The 18,185-nt window shown below is 44.0% G+C and overlaps 1 long non-coding RNA gene across 1 annotated transcript in view; it reads right to left on the reverse strand.

Annotated features, from left to right (window-relative positions):
- Nucleotides 1-16,939, reverse strand: part of LOC135183333 (uncharacterized) — a 541,852-nt gene extending 524,913 nt beyond the window's left edge. Inside the window, exon 1 of the long non-coding RNA XR_010305518.1 lies at nt 16,879-16,939. This is a non-coding gene — a long non-coding RNA (uncharacterized LOC135183333). The remainder of the gene's footprint in view (nt 1-16,878) is intronic.
- Between the last annotated feature and the right edge of the window lie 1,246 nt (nt 16,940-18,185).

Below are 18,185 nucleotides of genomic sequence, written 5' to 3' on the forward strand. Positions count from 1 at the left end.
CCACAGCTCTAATCAGAAAGAAAAAGGGTCTGAAGCACAGCAAGAAAGATTTCTTGCTACAAGTTTATACTCCTTCACCTTTGCTTCTCTTTCTGCTTCTCCTAGATTCTCTTGATCAAGTGTCTCTTGATCTTTTGGTTCTGAAAGCTATCTCACCAAGTTTCAAACATACCAAATCATTCATAGCTTCTCCCTTTGAGAAATGTGTCGAGTTCCTTTTGCATTTGTATTCCTGATCCTCTTTGCAGATATGTTTAAGAGGTTCCCTACATCAACATCTCTACTCTCCACCTCCCTTCAGAAGATTCCCTTTTCAAAAATAAATGCTGGATATTTTTTTGATTTCAGGAGTGAAAGTGACTTTTTGCCTCTGGATTTTTTAATAGCTGGGAGGAAGTCAGTGAGCCTCCAGCTCACAGTGTTTTGTGTTTGAAGAGAAGTTTAACCATAGCCAAAGCATGTATTTTTCACCTTCAATAATATGCTGGTTCTCTTAGGGGCAAGAGGCTCAACAGGTAAATTGACATGGATTTTATTGAAATTGGCTATCCAGGTTACATCAACTGAAACTCTAGTTGGATAAATCAAAAGTAAGGCTCTCTGGAAAGCAAGTACAGTCACCAATTGACTTTAAGCTACTTTTCTTGTCAGTGTGCACTTTTGGCACAAGAATGTCAAAGTCTGTTTTCCTGAATCTTCTCTACTTTTCTATGGTCCTCTTTGGACTATTTCATAGAATCATAGGATCAACCACGTTGGAAGAGACCTCCAACATCATCCAGTCCAACCTAGCACCCAGCCCTAGCCAGTCAACCAGACCATGGCACTAAGTGCCTCATCCAGGCTTTGCTTCAACACCTCCAGGGATGGCAACTCCACCACCTCCCTGGGCAGCCCATTCCAATGCCAATCACTCTCTCTGACAACAACTTCCTCCTGACATTTAGCCTAGACCTCCCCTGGGCACAACTTGGGACTGTGTCTCCTTGTTCTGTTGCTGGTTGCCTGGCAGAAGAGGCCAACCCCACCTGGCTACAGCCTCCCTTCAGTTAGTTGTAGACAGCAATGAGCTCTGCCCTGAGCCTCCTCTTCTGCAGGCTGCACACCCCCAGCTCCCTCAGCCTCTCCTCACAGGGCTGTGTTCCAAACCCCTCACCAGCTTCGTTGCCCTTCTCTGGGCACATTCCATTATCTCAACATCTCTCTTGAATTGAGGAGCCCAGAACTGGACACAGGACTCAAGGTGTGGCCTGGCCAGTGCTGAGTACAAGGGAAGAATACTTGGGTGTGAATTCTCCTTCAACCAACATACTCACTTCTGTTGCACCTTGTCCTTCAAACTGTGTGATGTGTTGAGCTGTACATGAAGGCTGGCTGACTCCATACTTAGTTGCCTCATTTTGCTCAATTGTTTTTTCACACTTCAACAACTGTCCCGTTCGTTTTTGGAGAGCTCTTCAGCACTGCTTCATTTTCTACACAAAATTGCTGCAGAGAAGTAGTAGGCTGAAAGGATCCATGCCCATATCCCTTCTGTTGCCATTTACTTAAGTCACTTAAGTTACTTTAGTCACTTCAGCAATGATTACGTTAGGTGATAGAGGGTTGCAACTCTTAACAGGTAAAGTGGTAACTCCCTGCCTCCACTGCATCTTCTGTAGTGAGCAGTATCCTTCTCTCACCTACATGACAAGATGTGCATCAGCACTGCTGCATTGATGGGAAACGCAGTTTGGCTGAGGTCCAAAGTCCCCAGCAAAGAGTAGGAACAGAAGAGACTTGAGACCTCCAAAGTTCTGTGATGGACTTTCAGAATTGAAGTATTTAATCTAGTTTCTGAATTGCCTGCTCAGGTTTTCAATGAAAAATTGAAATGTACTGTGGAGAACAGAACCATTTCATGAAAAATTTACTGTCACTGAAAGCTCCACTCTCGGATGTGGCTTAATGTAACCAGCTTTTCAGTTGGTTCCAGTTGTGACAAACGTAGAGTTCTCTCTGTGCTGTCTCAGGCCTCAGAAGGCAACCTAGCTGTTGTCCTGGAAAAATATTGGATCAGCTTCTGTGCTCAAGATGTAGGCTTGAGAAGAGGGAATTGTGACCTGGTTTGCTGAAAGGGCTCTTGAATTCTGCTCAGAAATGACATGACTTACCAGTCTATAGGCCAGAGATGAAGATTTTTATTCTTCCTTGTTTCTTCCTCCAATGTTTATGTGTGGCAAGCCCTGCATTTTTTCACTCATCTGTTTGAATGTTTTCAGTCTTACTTCCAAGTCTGACGTTGCACTAGGCATGTTGTGTGGTTGCTTTAAGTGAGAATTTTCACTGAGATGGAGTAAAATAGTCAAATATCTTTAAGGTGGTCTACTTCTAGATGAAATATTGCAATGATTACTGAAAAAATTGTGCTGGTTTGAAGCTAGCTGGAATGTTTTGGTGAGAAGAACTAGATTACAGGCTGTGAAAAGGAAACAAAGGTGATGTCTACTGCACTCATAGGCTTGCTGAGATGGATAAGAACAAGAACACAAACACAGACAATGGAGTCACTTTCTGGGCTTTTTGGGCTGAACTTCTCTCTCTCTCTAACCTAACCTGCCATCTGTGTGACTAATCCATCTGCTTCCCAATCCCCCAGGCCGACCCTCAAAACTACCTTAAATATAAGGCAAGATCTTGGGTAAGGTTGAGGGGTGGGAGGAAGGTGGAAAGTGATTGAAAGCCCCTCCTGGGAACTCAGGTTTCTGGAAGGGCTGTTGTGTTTCTGTATTACCTTTTAACTTGTATACTTCTGTCTATTGCTGTATATGTTGGAACAATCTGCTTGTATATTGTGTTAAGCTGTAAATATTAAGCTTCATTCAATTTCCAGAGCTGTTGAGTCTAAACTGGGTGATTTTGCTTAGTGTGTGGGGGTTGGGTAAGATCTAAACCATCACAAAGATATACTGTAAAAAAATCATTATCCCAGTTTCAGTGCAGAAGGCAAAACTGGGTCACCACAAGCACCATAGCTGGTTTGGGAAGTTTTAACTATATATATATATATACATTATATATATATATATATATATATACATTAGCCTCTCTTTCAGCAGAACATGTTCCTTTCAATTCTCAGGGCTTCCAGAGTCAGCAGGCAACTTATGTCTGCCTGTCTCCCCTGTTTTCTGCCTGATTACTGGGATATGGTGGAGGTGGCACATAAACCTTGTGGCTGCACTCATCATTCTGTCGAAGAAAGGGAAATAACCAAAGAGCTGCAGTAAGAAAACAAATGGACAAACAGATGTTGAAGGAGGAGGTTCCAATTTGCTGGAGCTCACTTATTACAAGCTATATGCATGAGTGGCTCCTCTCAATGGATGCTGCACCCAGCTATGGAAACAAGCATGGAAGTGTTTTTATGTCCAGAGAAGGGCAACAAAGCTGGTGAGAGGCCTGGAGCACAGCCCTGTGAGGAGAGGCTGAGGGAGCTGGGGGTGTGCAGCCTGCAGAAGAGGAGGCTCAGGGCTGACCACATTGCTGTCTGCAACTCCCTGAAGGGAGGCTGTAGCCAGGTGGGGTTGGGCTCTGCTGCCAGGCAACCAGCTACAGAACAAGGGGACAGAGTCTCAAGTTGTGCCAGGGGAGATATAGGCTGGATGTTAGGAGGAAGTTGTTGTCAGAGAGAGTGATTGGCATTGGAATGGGCTGCCCAGGGAGGTGGTGGAGTTGCTGTCCCTGGAGGTGTTGAAGCAAAGCCTGGCTGAGGCACTTAGTGCCATGGTCTGGTTGATTGTTTAGGGCTGGGTACTAGGTTGGCCTGGATGACGTTGGATGTTGTTTCTATGATTCTGTGATTCATTTGATAGCGCTTCTCAGGCCCAACTAATCTTTTCATGTGGGTATTCAACCTTTTCATATGAGGGTTAGGAAATCTTAATTATCTAACCGAGTCAAATGATTGCCAGCATCCAAAAGCTCTCTCTACAGTTGCCATATCTTCAGAGTACTCCTCTGAAGAGTACTTCTTTTCTCACAGAGCTTAGCTCTTAACAATTTATTCTGGAAGACAAGTTCCTGATGAAGAGACTTTGCTAATTCACAACATTCTTATTAAAAAAAAAAAAAAAAAAAAAAGACATGCACATTTAATTATTCTGGAGCACTCCAGTCGAAGTTCATTCCATGTTCTTTAATCCAGAGGGTTTCCCTAAAGAAGCTGGTGCTTTTCCCCTCACCTCCTTCTCTGTATTTCTGTGGCCAGGCTGTACAGCTCTGTGGCCTTTTCCTTCTCCAGACTGGATTTGTATCATCTGTCTTGTTATCTCTTTGCACACATAATTCACAACACAATCCATAATTCAGTACAGCTACACCAATCCACCCACATTTCATAAAAAAGGATGATGATAATGTCTGATGCATTTGATTTATGCTCCCCTTCTGTGTGACAGACTCCTTTCACCTCTATTTTCCATTTTGGTGGTCTTTTATATTTCCCACTTGAAGACTTTTTCACCTGGGTTGTGTGTCTTGCTTAGCTTTCCCAGCAGCGCATCAAGCAAGGATGCACTTTATAACTGCAATGAGCTGTGCTGACAGCTCTGGTCTGTCTCTGGTTTGGTTTGAAATGCTGTTACATGAAATGCTAGGAAGGTGTCTAGACACAGCAGAGGGTAGGCATCGCATACATGCTGTTTGCAGACACCACTAATTCCTCAGTGCCAGTTGCCAACCTCCTGCACATTAGTTCAGAGCTAAAAAGAGGGTCATGGACAGTGCTCTCACCTGCAGAGCACGGCTCCAGCAGCTTTTCTCTTGTAACAATAAGCAAAATTAGATATGAAAAGTCTGTTGCTTAGGCATTTTTTGAAGTCATCTTACCAATTTTATGAACATTTGCTGTCCTTTGACTCTGTACCATGTAAGGATCCATTAATTATCCCTCTGTCTCTGAACATGCCCCCAAAGAACAGGATGAGCAGCTTTGCCAGTAAAACTGCAGATGTACAATTTTCCAGACCAGTGAATAGCTAATGTTTAAGGGTGTTAGAATCAGAATCAGTCAGGGTTGGAAGGGACCACAAGGATCAACCAGCCCCAACCTCCCTGCCATGCCCAGGGACACCCTACCCCACAGCAGTCTGGCCACAGCCTCATCCAGATCCTATTACATAGGATTATATGATGGGCTGTGAACAAAACTGCAAATTCAGACTTAAAACAAAAAACTGAACAAATGAAATGAGACAAAACCACAAACAAACAAGCTGAAACAAAAAAAAAAAAAAAGGAAAGAATATTGGAAGTCCTGTGGAGTTTTAACAATTTTGTTTCTGGAAGGTGTTGTGGAGGGCCTGTAGGCCTGAAAAGAGGCTTGTTTGTGCCTGTGTATGCCTCGACATGCAGGGCCCCTGGTTGTGAACAGGTTGTGTAAGCCCCCACACACCCAGCTCGTGTGTCCCTGGGCTAAGCCCATGTGATCCCTGTATTTGGGAAAGTCCAGGCAAGAGCCTTCTGCCTATTGTGGTAAGGTTTGGCTGACTGCCAACCTGATTGGTCATTCCAGTGGCCAAAGAGGCCATGAATCTCGGCCCACAGTCAATAAACAGGGGTGCACAGGTAAACAACGTGCTCAGCTCAGACCCCTGCTCTGCCCCTCACTTGCAGCACTCAGCTCAAACCCTCAGGCATAAACCCTGCATAGCTCAGACTGTCAGATGCTCAGAGGCCCAGACCTCATGCTTTGACCTACTCGCAGCTCACCTGCCTGCGTGCCTTTCATGCAGAGCTCATTTAAGCCTGCACATATATATATGAGGAGCCTATAGTCTCCAGCCAGCTGTGCACATCTGCACACCATTGTGTTATCAGGACTAGATCCTGCATTGCCTTTACTTACGGAGCTCAGACTCCCAGCAGCCATGCACATCCTGCATGCCTGCTGCCTATCACTGCCTGGTAAGTGCCACTGCCGCTGAGATAACCAGGAAGCAGACTCTGGGTTGTCTGCACACACATGGCCTGCTAGCTGTGAAGAACCATGGCAGAGACAGCATGATATTCTCCTCCTGCTCCTGAGATCCTGCCAACTGAGAATTCCTGGACACAGCATCCGGAAGAAGCCAGCAGCACCAAAGGCAGAGATCACCTCTCCACCAGGAGAAAAGGTCAGAGACCATTTCCCCAGAAGCTGGGAAGTTTTATCCTTTCCCCTCAAGCCAGGAGGATTCCAGCCTCAGAGTCCACGGGCAGAGACCCTGGAGAACTGGACATTAGGCACAGGCTGTGACACAGCCCTGGAGGGTGATTAATAATTAATAAGAGTTGTGAGTAAAAGCTTTAATACCTCTGTAAGTATCTGTTGCCTCTGCTGTAGAGCAGAAAGTCTCAGCCCACTCTGCTGGGCAAATAGCGGAAGGATCCCAAGTGGCATTAAGCCATGGGGAAACTCCCCTCTCTGTTTATAGCTTGACTGTTTGCCAGTTAATTAACAAACTCCTGTACAGATTTTATCCTAGATTGTTTTCATAACCATGTACTGACCTTTAACACTAATATAGAGTGTCTGGGGGTGGCAGAGCTCAGAATATTGAGTTTAATTAATCTATGGTTTTATATGAAATTATCTCACCCCAATTAATTTCTCCCCTCTGCCAAATAGGTGTAGGCACTGAGAATCCCCTCTGCAACAGAAGGGTACAAAAGGATCCTCACAAAGGGTTCTTCCACAATTTTTTTCACGGATACTATGCACTGAAGAGGTGAAATGGAGGTAAAACTGGTCAGTGATGTAGAGCAGGGTACTGAGCACAAAGAAGTTCTTCATGCTCGATATGTCCTCACAACAGTAGAACTATCAGTTCCATCACGTTTTGCTGTACATGCACAGTACGCTTGCCCACTCCTCACCAGGCACCAGCAGAAGCAATGGAGATGGAGACTTTTGGGCTGTGCACAGCTCAGTGATCTGGACCGGCCACCATCCTTCTTTTGGAGATGTCTCTGACCAAAGGTGAAACATTTGTTTCACCTTCTCACAACGTGTGGGAGACACTTCTTACACTTTTGGTCATTTAGGCACTATCCAAATGAGGCTTCATCTCGATCAGCTAAAGAGGGTTCCTTGTTTGCATTTGTAAGGCTCTGCTGCAGTTGATTTCTTGTAGAGGTGAGATATATGTAAAGTAGGTGAGATTAGGTAAAGTGCAGAATATCATTAGACAATGGTGTTAGTACACACAGAAACTAAATTATTACCAATTTCCTCACAAGTGCAAGCTGCTTTGTGATCAATTTGTATAGCAGAGCAGGCCAAGCCTTCTTCCCAGAAGAGGACAGCAAAGAGGCTCTACAAAGGATTCTCAGATAAATCAATCTTGCATGACTTCCAGAGAACAACTAATACTGAAGGCGGACAGTGGTCAGAGAGAGACACATGCCATTCTTTTTCTACTTTTGCTGCATGGACAATTTACAGTAGTGCTAGTTTTTAGCCTGGTGCTTTGGGTTTTTTTTCTCTTGGTTGTTTGTTTGATTGGGTTTTTTTCCTCACATCTGGCAAAGGTTATTTGTTTAAATTGTGTTTAATAATGCCATTTCCAGTCCCCTGTACACATATAGAGAAACATTCTGAGTTTCCAAAGAGAAAAAATAATTAGCATGCTAAAAATAATCTCCCACATACACATATAGGAAAACCTTCTGAGTTTCCAAAGAGGAGAAAAAATTAACATGCTAAAAATGATCTCAGGGTTTTTTGTTTTGAGGACTTTAGAAGTCTGTTTTTCTCTGCAACCTTGCCGAGATACTGCTTCTGGCATGTTGTATATTCCAGTGCCTTGTTCAGAAACACAAAGGCCTTATAGATAGAGTATCAGAGGGACAAATCACTTTTTTGTTTAGAAGATTACACTTGTATTGAAAATATTTTTGACCCTACTAGAAGTGAGAAGTGAGACTAATTGACAAAACAACTTATTAAGCATACCCTGAAGTTAGCACCACAAATCAGAAGATGGTTTTGCACAGCTTATTAAGCATACTCTGAAGTTAGCACCACAAATCAGAAGATGGTTTTGCTTTGTTTGCTAAGGCTGTTGGCACACTGCACAGTCCTTTTTTGTGATGCAGCCTCATGAGGCCTCAGCCCAGAGATTTTCCTGGTTCAGACTCTGAAACCAGGCTTTAGGTAAATAGTACACTCCTCTACATGTGCTGGTTAACACCCACAGTCCTTAATGCTCAGGCTCCCATCAGGATGAAATCATGCTGAGCTTCTGCAAACACTGCTTCAGAACCTACAAATGGTCACTTCACTACAGGGAGGATATTCACACAGTGAGATGTTGTTTGAGGTGACTGTGGATGGCAGAACTGCCTCTATGTAAGTATCAGCCAGTGAAGCATAACTGCTCACTAGCTGATGTATGCACAGTATACAATGGAAGGGACAAAAAGGTGCTATGAATGGCTTATAAAAATTTAGGGTAGTTGATACTAGTTGGAAACAGGTCAGTCAAGATTTGAAGAACTGACTGAGCCAGCACAACTGGTCCACAAAGCTGGAAGAGGTCTTCTCCACTGGGATGTTCATATTTGTGTGAGGTTTTAGCCAGGTGAGGTTGGTCTCTTCTTCCAGGCAACCAACAAGAGAACAAGGGGACACAGTGCCAAGTTGTGCCAGGGGAGGTCTAGGTTGGATGTTAGGAGGAAGTCCTTCATAGAGTGATTGGCATTGGAATGGGCTGCACAGGGAGGTGGTGGAGTCACTGTGCCTGGAGGTGTTGAAGCAAAGCTTGGCTGGGGCACTTAGTGCCATGGTCTAGTTGACCATGGGTGCTAGGTTGGACTGGATGATCTCGGAGGTCTGTTCCAACCTGCTTGATTCTATGATTCTGTGGAGATGGAGAAGTGGTCAAAACGAAGAAAAGATAACAGCAACCTGGAGCTGCATTTCAAACATTTCATAGAATGTTGGGGCACGGAGGCTGGCGAGAGGCTAGATCAGGTACTGACGACTTTGGACAGCAGCTTCCAGGCATCTGTGCATCAGTATGATTTATTAAGGCAATGCAATGGCTTATATAGTGCCTCAGAGGAGGTGTGCACAACCAGCCTAGGGCTGGCAGAAGTGGACAGTACAGATTGGCCCTAAGTTATGTGTAAAGCAGAGATAGGTTACTCTGTGGTAAACAACCTGTGGTTCCCACCCCAGGGGGCTGGCAGGGGTCAGCCCCCTGGAGCTGTGCCTGCCTCAGGGGCAGGCAGATTCCACCCCCTGGCAGCTGTGCGTGCGTTGCTCACTGTTCTCAGCCTAGACCCCTGGGAGCCTGTAAGGTTCCAAGGACACTTCCCATCACAGGGTCTGATGTTTACATTCCATACCTCGTTGCAGGAGATATTCTCCTACAATAGAAGTCCCTGCACAAAGACAAGACACTTAAACTTTTTAACAAGCAGACTTACTTTAACATATCATCACTCCCATGCTTCTGTCTTGACCTGCTGAAGTATGCGTAATCAATCCAGGGGCTGGAAAATCATCTGAATGCAGCATGAATAAAATCTTAAGTCCTCTCATTTTCCATTACATGATTTGTAAGACATTTTAATCTCCCCCCTTTCAACTGTGGATTTACAAGGGAGGTGAAGCAGTCTTTAACACTGCCACTCCTCCACTACAAATAACACAGGCAAACCCAACAAGGACCGGTGTGGAGCACTATGATTTCCTCACAGACATGTTCACCTTTTTGTTCTTGCTTTCTTCCTTAGGGAATTCTCTCTTGAACACATAAATCACCTTGTGAATGTAATGACTACACCAAGGACCAAGAAGTGTCTCAACAAAGATAAGATCATCCTGAAAAACAGGCTGGGATCTTGGCCCAGGGAGATATCAACTGCTCAGGAGGTGTGGTGGATGGCAAAGAGGGGCTGAGGCCATTCAGTGCCTCTCTCTCTCTCTTTATATATATATATATAAATTTATGTGTCATAGAATCATAGAATCAGTCAGGATTGGAAAGGACTACAAGGATCATCTAGTTGCAATCCCCCTGCCATGCCCAGGGACACCTTACCCTAGAGCAGGCTGCCCACAGCCTCAGCCAGCCTGGCCTGAAACACCTCCAGCCATGGGGCCTCAACCACCTCCCTGGGCAACCCAGTCCAGCCTCTCACCACTCTCATGCTCAACAACTTCCTCCTCACAGCCAGTCTGAATCTCCGGAGCCACCTCCAGCTTTGCTCCATTTCCCCCCAGTCCTGTTACTCCCTGAGAGCACAAAAAGTCCCTCTCCAGCTTTTTTGTAGGTCTCCTTCAGATATTGGAAGGCCACAATAAAGTCACATTGCAGCCTTCTCTTCCCCAGACTGAACAGCCCCAACTCTTTCAATTTGTCCTCATAGCAGAGCTGCAGCAGCCCTCTGAGCACCCTCCTGGCCCTGCTCTGGACATGCTTCAGCATGTCCCCATCCTTCTTATAATGGGGGCTCCAGAACTGGATGCAATACTCCAGGTGAGGTGTCACTAGAGTAGAGCAGAGGGGGAGAAATTATATATAAATAAATATATATATATATATATATATATATACACTCATATATATAGAAATCCCTATATATACATATAATCCTATATATATATACATAATTCTATATATATGTATAGGGATAGATAAAGATTTAATATATTTTTATATATATCCCTATATACAGATTACCTTATATATATGCACAGGGATGTATATCTGTATATTTAATATATATATTTATTTATTTCCCTATCTCTTTTATTTTCCTTCATTCTCTGTTTTGTTTGCAATAAACGGTCTCTCTTTAATAAATGTATCTCCACATATATATAAAATTATATATATATATATATGGACACATAGATATATTTTTTAATATATATTTTTATATATTTCCCTATCTCTTTTATTCTCTTTCACTCTCTGTTTTGTTTGCAATAAATAGTCTCTGATATATGACCTCATTTGTGTTTTAATTTCACTCATGGGAATGTTCAAAAGAGCAGTGTTGCCGCCTTAACTTCTGAATCAAGACACATCCAAATCTTCATAATTTCTTCAATAGTATTGGAAGTTTATAAACTGTCTTTCATCTAATCAGTTCAAAGCCCCACTAGAACACATTGCTTTTTTCAGGCCTTTTGGAGGTTCTGGGGAGAAGAAATGACTTGCCCACCATTGAGTGCTTTCTTTTGAAAGGGCCAGAGCCACAATGGGGAAAAGGTTTCAGCAGCAGTGACTGCATACCACTTTGTGGACACTAGAGTGGGGGCAAGGCCATGATTAGGCAACCTCTTCATGCAGATTAACAAAACAGATGAAACTAAAATGGGATAACACTCATCATCCTCAACGTGGTAAAGCAAGGATGAGTCCTCTGCCTGCTGCAGAGGCAGGGTGCTACTTGACTACATAGCCCTCTTTGAATGTCACCTGTGCATGCATGGTCACATGCAGCCGACTATCCTCTGTCTCTAAATAACATCATGTACACAATGTCATATTATGGTTAGGTATTTGAAGGCAAAAGGATATGACATGTTTTGCATGGGGTACAAAATGAAGCTGGCAAAGTGCGTCCTGTGTGTCTGTTCTTTTCTGGGTTCTTAAGGGCAAGTTTATTTGCTTTACAGGTGGAAGAAATGAGTTTCAGAAGCATCCTGGGCATATTGGATCTCTTGCTCTTTGGAAAGAGGGGGGAAAAACAATCAAACACAGTCCATGTACCTGTAGCAGACAAAGTCAGAAAGGAAGCGACTCCTGTTAAGTACTTTAGTGCAACAGAGGCTACAATGGTGACCATATGATCAGTAGTGATATAGGACGAGATGGCACACTGCCTCAACATTAATCACTCAGTGGCACAAAGCCAGTGGTGTAAAAAACTGCTGCAGCTGGTCAAAGTTGAGCCTAGTCAGTCTGGGGTAGCACTCTGAAATCCAAACACCTGTTTGACGTTCTGCCTCAGGTTAAATTCAATTTTTTTCCTCCTTTCCTGAGCCTGTCTGGTTTCAGTTTTATTCTTATTTTTTGCTTCCTTCACAGTGCCTTGTTTTTCCCCAGCTTAACCCTCCTGGGGCAGACTAAGCTGGAAAAACTTCAGTTCGCTGCTATTTCACTCTGCTTTGCTTAGCCTCATAAAGTTGCTTTAGAGACAGTCACTCTCTGTTGTATGAGGACAAGATGTCATGAGACATATAGCAGAATAGTAAGCCCAGGCTTTGATCAATTGCTAGCAGTGGGGATAGGGACAGAGGAAACACAGGATCTGAGTTATTTTTGTTTGTTTGTTTGAATACATGTAGAGAAATAAGCAGAAGTGAAAGATACCACAGCTCAAAGAAAATACCATATTTTGGGTTACATGAAAACTACTAGAGTCTTCCTCTGGGGAATGAGAGTCCCTCCTCTCTGACTCAGCCGTGCAAACTAGCTGCCAGCCCTATCTAGTGGCATAAAGAGGCTACAGTGTTCTATGTGGTCATTATTTCCATCCAAAGCCACAATTACAAAATCATAGATTCATAGAATCAGTCAGGGTTGGAAGGGACCACAAGGATCATCTAATTCCAACCCCCTGCCATGCCCAGGGACACCCTACCCTAGAGCAGGCTGCACACAGCCTCATCCAGCCTGGCCTTAAACATCTCCAGCCATGGGGCCTCAACCACCTCCCTGGGCAACCCATTCCAGCCTCTCACCACTCTCCTGCTCAAAAACTTCCTCCTCATAGCCAGCCTGAATCTCCCCACCTCCATCTTTGCTCCAGAATTATCTGACCTTCCAAGTAGCTGCAGGCCATTTCCACATGATCTCATCTTCACAGCTCACTTCTGCTCCCAAAATGCCCAGCTCTTAGCAGTCAGCTTGGAGAAAAACCTGAACAGATCTCTTACAATTGGCTGAGCTGTTCTGGTTATAATTGGAGGTGGTCCAGCAGCTGCTGACATATACTTATTGCTCGTTTCATACTGAAAGGTCTCACTGAAGTCCCTTCTCCACACAAAGGGGATTTGAGGCAAGAACATACATGTTTTCCCTTCTTCCTGTCTTTTAAATGTGATCCTTTGTCTCCTGCTCAGGTTTATTTATACACACTGGCACATGGCAAAAGAGACTGGCTATATTAAGTGCTGTGCTTTGATTTTAGTGGTTTGTGTGGTGTCCAAAAAGCTCGAGCAAAGTACATTTAAAAAATGCTGGGAATTGACTGCATTTATGTTGATGCACATTTCAGTTGCCATGAAAAGAGCAGTTTGGCTGAAGAAGCCAGCAAAATCTGTTTAGTGGGTCTTCCTTGACAAAAGCCCACAAAGCAGACTGCTTTCATACAGTACTCCCTTAATCACTGTAAGGAGGTTTCAGAGGGATTAATAATAACTAGTGCAGTTGTTACACCTACACACAGTGACTCAGACACACCAACGGGGCCTGGGGAGAGTCTTTACCTGTGTGGGCCACACAGACACATGCCAATATTTAGTCCAATAAAGTTGTCTTTCCAGCAGCATGAATGATAATCTTTGAGGCAGATGATGACAGGGCCTGTCAAACAAGCCCCTGTACTGAGACGCAGCCCAATGCGTTACAGCATCTCGCTAGAGCCACATCAAAGGCTGCAGTGGAAAGCTCAATCTTCCTGCTTCTCTCTTAAATATCAGCAATGTTGATTAAACCCAAACAATACACAGTCCCAGCACCACACTGCACCGCACCAAGAGAGAACTCTGAGGATAATGAGTGCCCATTTGGTTTAAATGAATCTTTGGGCAAGGCTGTGGCAGCAGGCTGTTAATCAGACACCATGCAAGAGGGAGGTGGTCAGACGCTGCTGCGGTTGAGGGAGTTTTGAGGTGCTGCTGCTGCTGCTTCTCATGATAAACTCAGACGTATGGGTTGGTGCTACTGGTGATGCTGACTCTGTGGTGGCAAGGCAGGCACTCACCAATGTTTTTGATCCTCTTTGGCTGTTCACTTAGCTTATATTTTCTTGGCTTTATGTTTTCTCATCTCCTCTTGCTGGCTTAAAAGAGTAGCTGCTGTCGTTTGATTAACCTCTCTGGGAAAGGTGAAGTTCTCAGAAATATGTTGGCCAAGACTGTTGAGTCAGATACAGATTAGCAGATAATGATTCAGTGGTCACTACGTGGCAAGGTGCATCTAGTAGTCAGAGACAGCTAATTATGGATTGCCTCCTGCTTCTAACTCATTTGACAGGAAAACTCCGATTGACTTCATTAGCTCAAGGTCAAGCTTGATATGCTTAGTAGACTGTGGAAGCCTTGGACCAGCATGCAGGGCAGAAGCGAGCCAAGCATGGAAAAAAATGTCTTCCAAAATGTCTTTATGGAAATGAAAGTCTTCCAAAGCACAAGCAGTGCTAAATTGATGACAATTATGAAGTATTTGAACCCTTTTTTCCTATCTGCAGCATGGCAGGAGACCAGGCTCTGGATTAATTAATTTTGTGGCCGAAAACAAGCAAGAGAAAAAGCCACTTTGTAGAGGAAAAGAAAAGGTGGGTCTTGCTTGACTAACTTGGTATCCTCCCATGACAAGGTGACCCACTTACTGGCTGAGGGAAAGGCTGTGGATATTGCCTGTCTAGACCTTAGTAAAGCTTTTGCCACCGTTTCTAATAGCATTCTCCTGAAGAAACTGGCTGGTCAGGGCTTGGGTGGACACAGACTGCTTTGTAAAAAAGTGTTTAGATGCCTGGGCTCAAAAAGTTGTGCTGAATGGAGTTAAAACCAGTTGGAACAAGGCCACAAATAGTGTAGCCCGAGGCTCAGTACTGGGGACTGTGTTCTTTAATATCTCTGTGAATGATCTGAACAAGAGTATTGAGTGCTGCCTCGGTAAACGTGCAGATTACATCAAGTTGGGCAGGAGTGTTGATTTGCTTGGGGGATCTGGACAGGCTGGACTGATGGCTCAAGGCCAGTTTGATGAGGTTCAACTAGGTGAAGTGCACTTGAGGAACAACAATCTCATGCAACTCTACAGTACTGGGGAAGAGTGGCTGGAAAGCTGTCTGGCAGAAGATCTGGGATGTTGATTGACAATTGTCTGAATATGAGCCAGCAGTATGTCTAGGCTGCTAAGAGGCAAATAGCACCCTGGTTTGTATCAGAAACAGTGTAGCCAGGGAAGTTATCATCCTGCTGTACTTAGCACTGCATTTACTTTTGGGCCCCTCACTACAAGAAAGATATTAAGGTGCTGGAGCAAGAGAACCGAGAACCAAGAATCAGCTGTGGTGGTTTAAAACTAGCACTGCAGCCTAGATCTTCATTTCAGACAAAAATGGGGAAATTACTGAGGTGCTGAGTAAAAAAGAGTAAAAGCCAAACAAAGTAGGGGATTGGATACAAAAGGAAGATAATAGATAAGACTATATAATGTCATTGGGTTGTTGATTAGGATAGAGCATGATGCACAAACTGTTCTTCCTTTTCTTTGCTCTGGCTGCTGCTGGCTGATACTTTCACATAGCTTCACTGGTCTTGGCTGAAACTCTTGCTATGGCTAAGCAGCAATGGACTTTCTTTCTGAGGGTAAGAGTTATTCACTTTTCCCTTTTCCAGGAGGATGTGAATCAGTACAGGGGGATCCTTGTAATGTTTTGTACATTTACATTGTGTTTTATGCTTCCAGATTTTACCTTGGCTTTGTAAATCTGGCTTCATTTTGCTTCCAAACCTTCTGAGATAGTCTGGTGATTTATTTTGAGGGTAATTTCAACCCACCACACCACCCCACTGACAGTGCTTCCTGTAACATCTGTTTGCATTTGATTTTTCTCCTCTTCCGTTGTTCCATAATGTGAAATAAGTTAAGTAAAAGCTGTCTAAGGGCACTAGTAGCAGCTTAGAAAACTTTCGATTTCTAGGTCTCTGCCTAGGATCCAGAGAAGTCCGTGTCCAATAACACAGCACAGATTTTATTGGGGTGATTCATGTTATCTGGCTCTCTGGTTAGCTTGTTGCAGTAAAGGGAGAAGAAATAGAAGAAACTCTCCACATCTCATGCTGCCACCTGCCTGCAGATTGGTCACAGCTGTTTCCAGGAGTGCTGCTTTTGCCTTTCTTCCTCTCCTCCTATGTTATGGCCTGTCAAGATTAGGAACTGGTTTGCCCTTGGGTCGTATCTGCTCTCTGGTCTCCATGTCTAAGATAGGAGCAGCAAAATTTACCTGTCTTCCTCCTTTCCTTCCTGCCTGCCATTTACTCTGGTGACTACTTTGTGAATTGTTTTTGTTTAGCGTCAGGGCAGGCCTCTTGCCTCCTAGGAGAATTTATGCTAGCATTAGAAAATGAAGTTATCTTCCAAAGAAAGCCATGCTTTCAGTTCACCATTTTTTACCCTTTTCAGTGCTCATCAGAAATCTTGGCAAATTCTCTAGTTCAGAGGAGGAACGTGGACATTTCTACCCTTTTGTTTGTTGGTTGGTTTGGTTTCTTGGTGTTTGTTTTCTTTTTGTTTCTTTGTTTTCTTAGTTTTGTCTCAGAGGGGAAATGAATCGATGCTAGATCATATTTCCCAAAAAGAATATTGTTTATTATCTTTGCTGCTCAGGACTCTCCCCACCCCTGACCACTGATTTTAATAACATTTCGGTTCTTACATGGTCATGGAAACATTCTCTGGATAATATCTAGATCTAGGAATAACCAGCAAAATGCATACACATCAACTGAGCTGGAAGAGAAGATTCCTGTGGTCAAATGCCGCTCACGGTCAATATGCCACCTGCCCCCTAGGTGGGCTCAAGGAGCTCTTTCTGCTCTCTGGCAGAAGGCAATGGAGAATTGCAAAGAGGCATTTAAGCATTTACTCACAAATTATTACTCACTTGTGGGGCTTAGCCACAGTCCAGACAGTGCCCAAATGCTTTCAGGGGACTCTGTCTTATCAGACCTTGAAGCTTAGTTCTTCCTGGCTTCTGGGGAAAGATGCAGACAGTCTCTGACCTTGTCTCCTGGCTCTTCTAAGCAGGACTCTCAGGTGCAGAGGCAGACGGTGTGTGATGAGCACAATGTCACACTGACCACACAGGCTGATCATGTGGTGGCATCCAGGGTCTGCTCCTGGTATCTCATGGCAGTGGAGTTTAGCAGGCAAGCAATAAGGCAGCAGGCAATAGCAGCAGGCAACGGCAGAACATGGCTGAGCACAGCAGGGAAGCACAGCAAAGAGCAGGGGAGCAAAGCAGGTTGTTTACCTGCATATCTCCTTCTATCAATGTGGGCTGAGATTCATTGCCCTTTGGACACAGAATGGCCAATCAGGATGGCAGTTAGCCAAACCTAACCACATTAGGCAAAGCCACAGGCTCACTGTACCCAAATTTGTGAGAAGCACAGGCCTTGCACTAGGCAGGCACAAGCTAAGTGTGTGTGCCTTGTTTGGCACAGGACCCTGGGCAGGCCAGCACCAGTGGCTCCAGGTTCTTTTGTGTCCATTGCCCATGCTTGGCTCTCTGGTGGAGCAGACAAACATGCCTAGGCAAGGCAGGATATGCATAAGCCTGTTCTGAGCCTATCAGGCCTACCACAACAGTTTTCTTAAGGAACTTCAGCTGCTGGTATGAGATTGGCCTTTTTTTCTTTCATTAACTGGTATCAGAGAAGAGCACGAAAATAATTACCTCTGTAGGTAAAAAATAATCAAAGGGAAAGGAAATTAAATATTAAACCATTACTTAAGGAAACAAAGAGCTGGCAACGTTTGAAACTACGTCAGGGTTGTCTGGAGCCTGCCTCGACATTTTGCAGTGCTGGGGCACAGCAGTACAAGTTTATATGAGATTAATCAGGATTTAAAGGTTTTTCTATTTAAACCCATAAATCACAATTAAGATGAGGCTTGGGTTTTCTTCCCAGAATAATGTCACCTATGTCATCTTGGTTACATCTTTTACAGTCATTGTCTCTGAATGCTATTTTTTTTAATACAAAAAAGAAATGCATTTATTTCAAGATAATTTCTGTAAAGGATGAAGTATCAAACAGTGAAATTTATATATCTGAATCTGGACTTCCAGTGGTGGAAAGCCTTGCTTCATTGCTGTCTAGCCTTAAGAAGGAAAACAAGTTTTTATTTAAAACACCATCAGTTCACATAACTGGAGATAGATACTCCTGAGCAGGGTGCCCAGCT

Source organism: Pogoniulus pusillus, chromosome 18, assembly GCF_015220805.1.
Source record: "Pogoniulus pusillus isolate bPogPus1 chromosome 18, bPogPus1.pri, whole genome shotgun sequence".
NCBI classification, from domain to species: Eukaryota; Metazoa; Chordata; class Aves; order Piciformes; family Lybiidae; genus Pogoniulus; species Pogoniulus pusillus.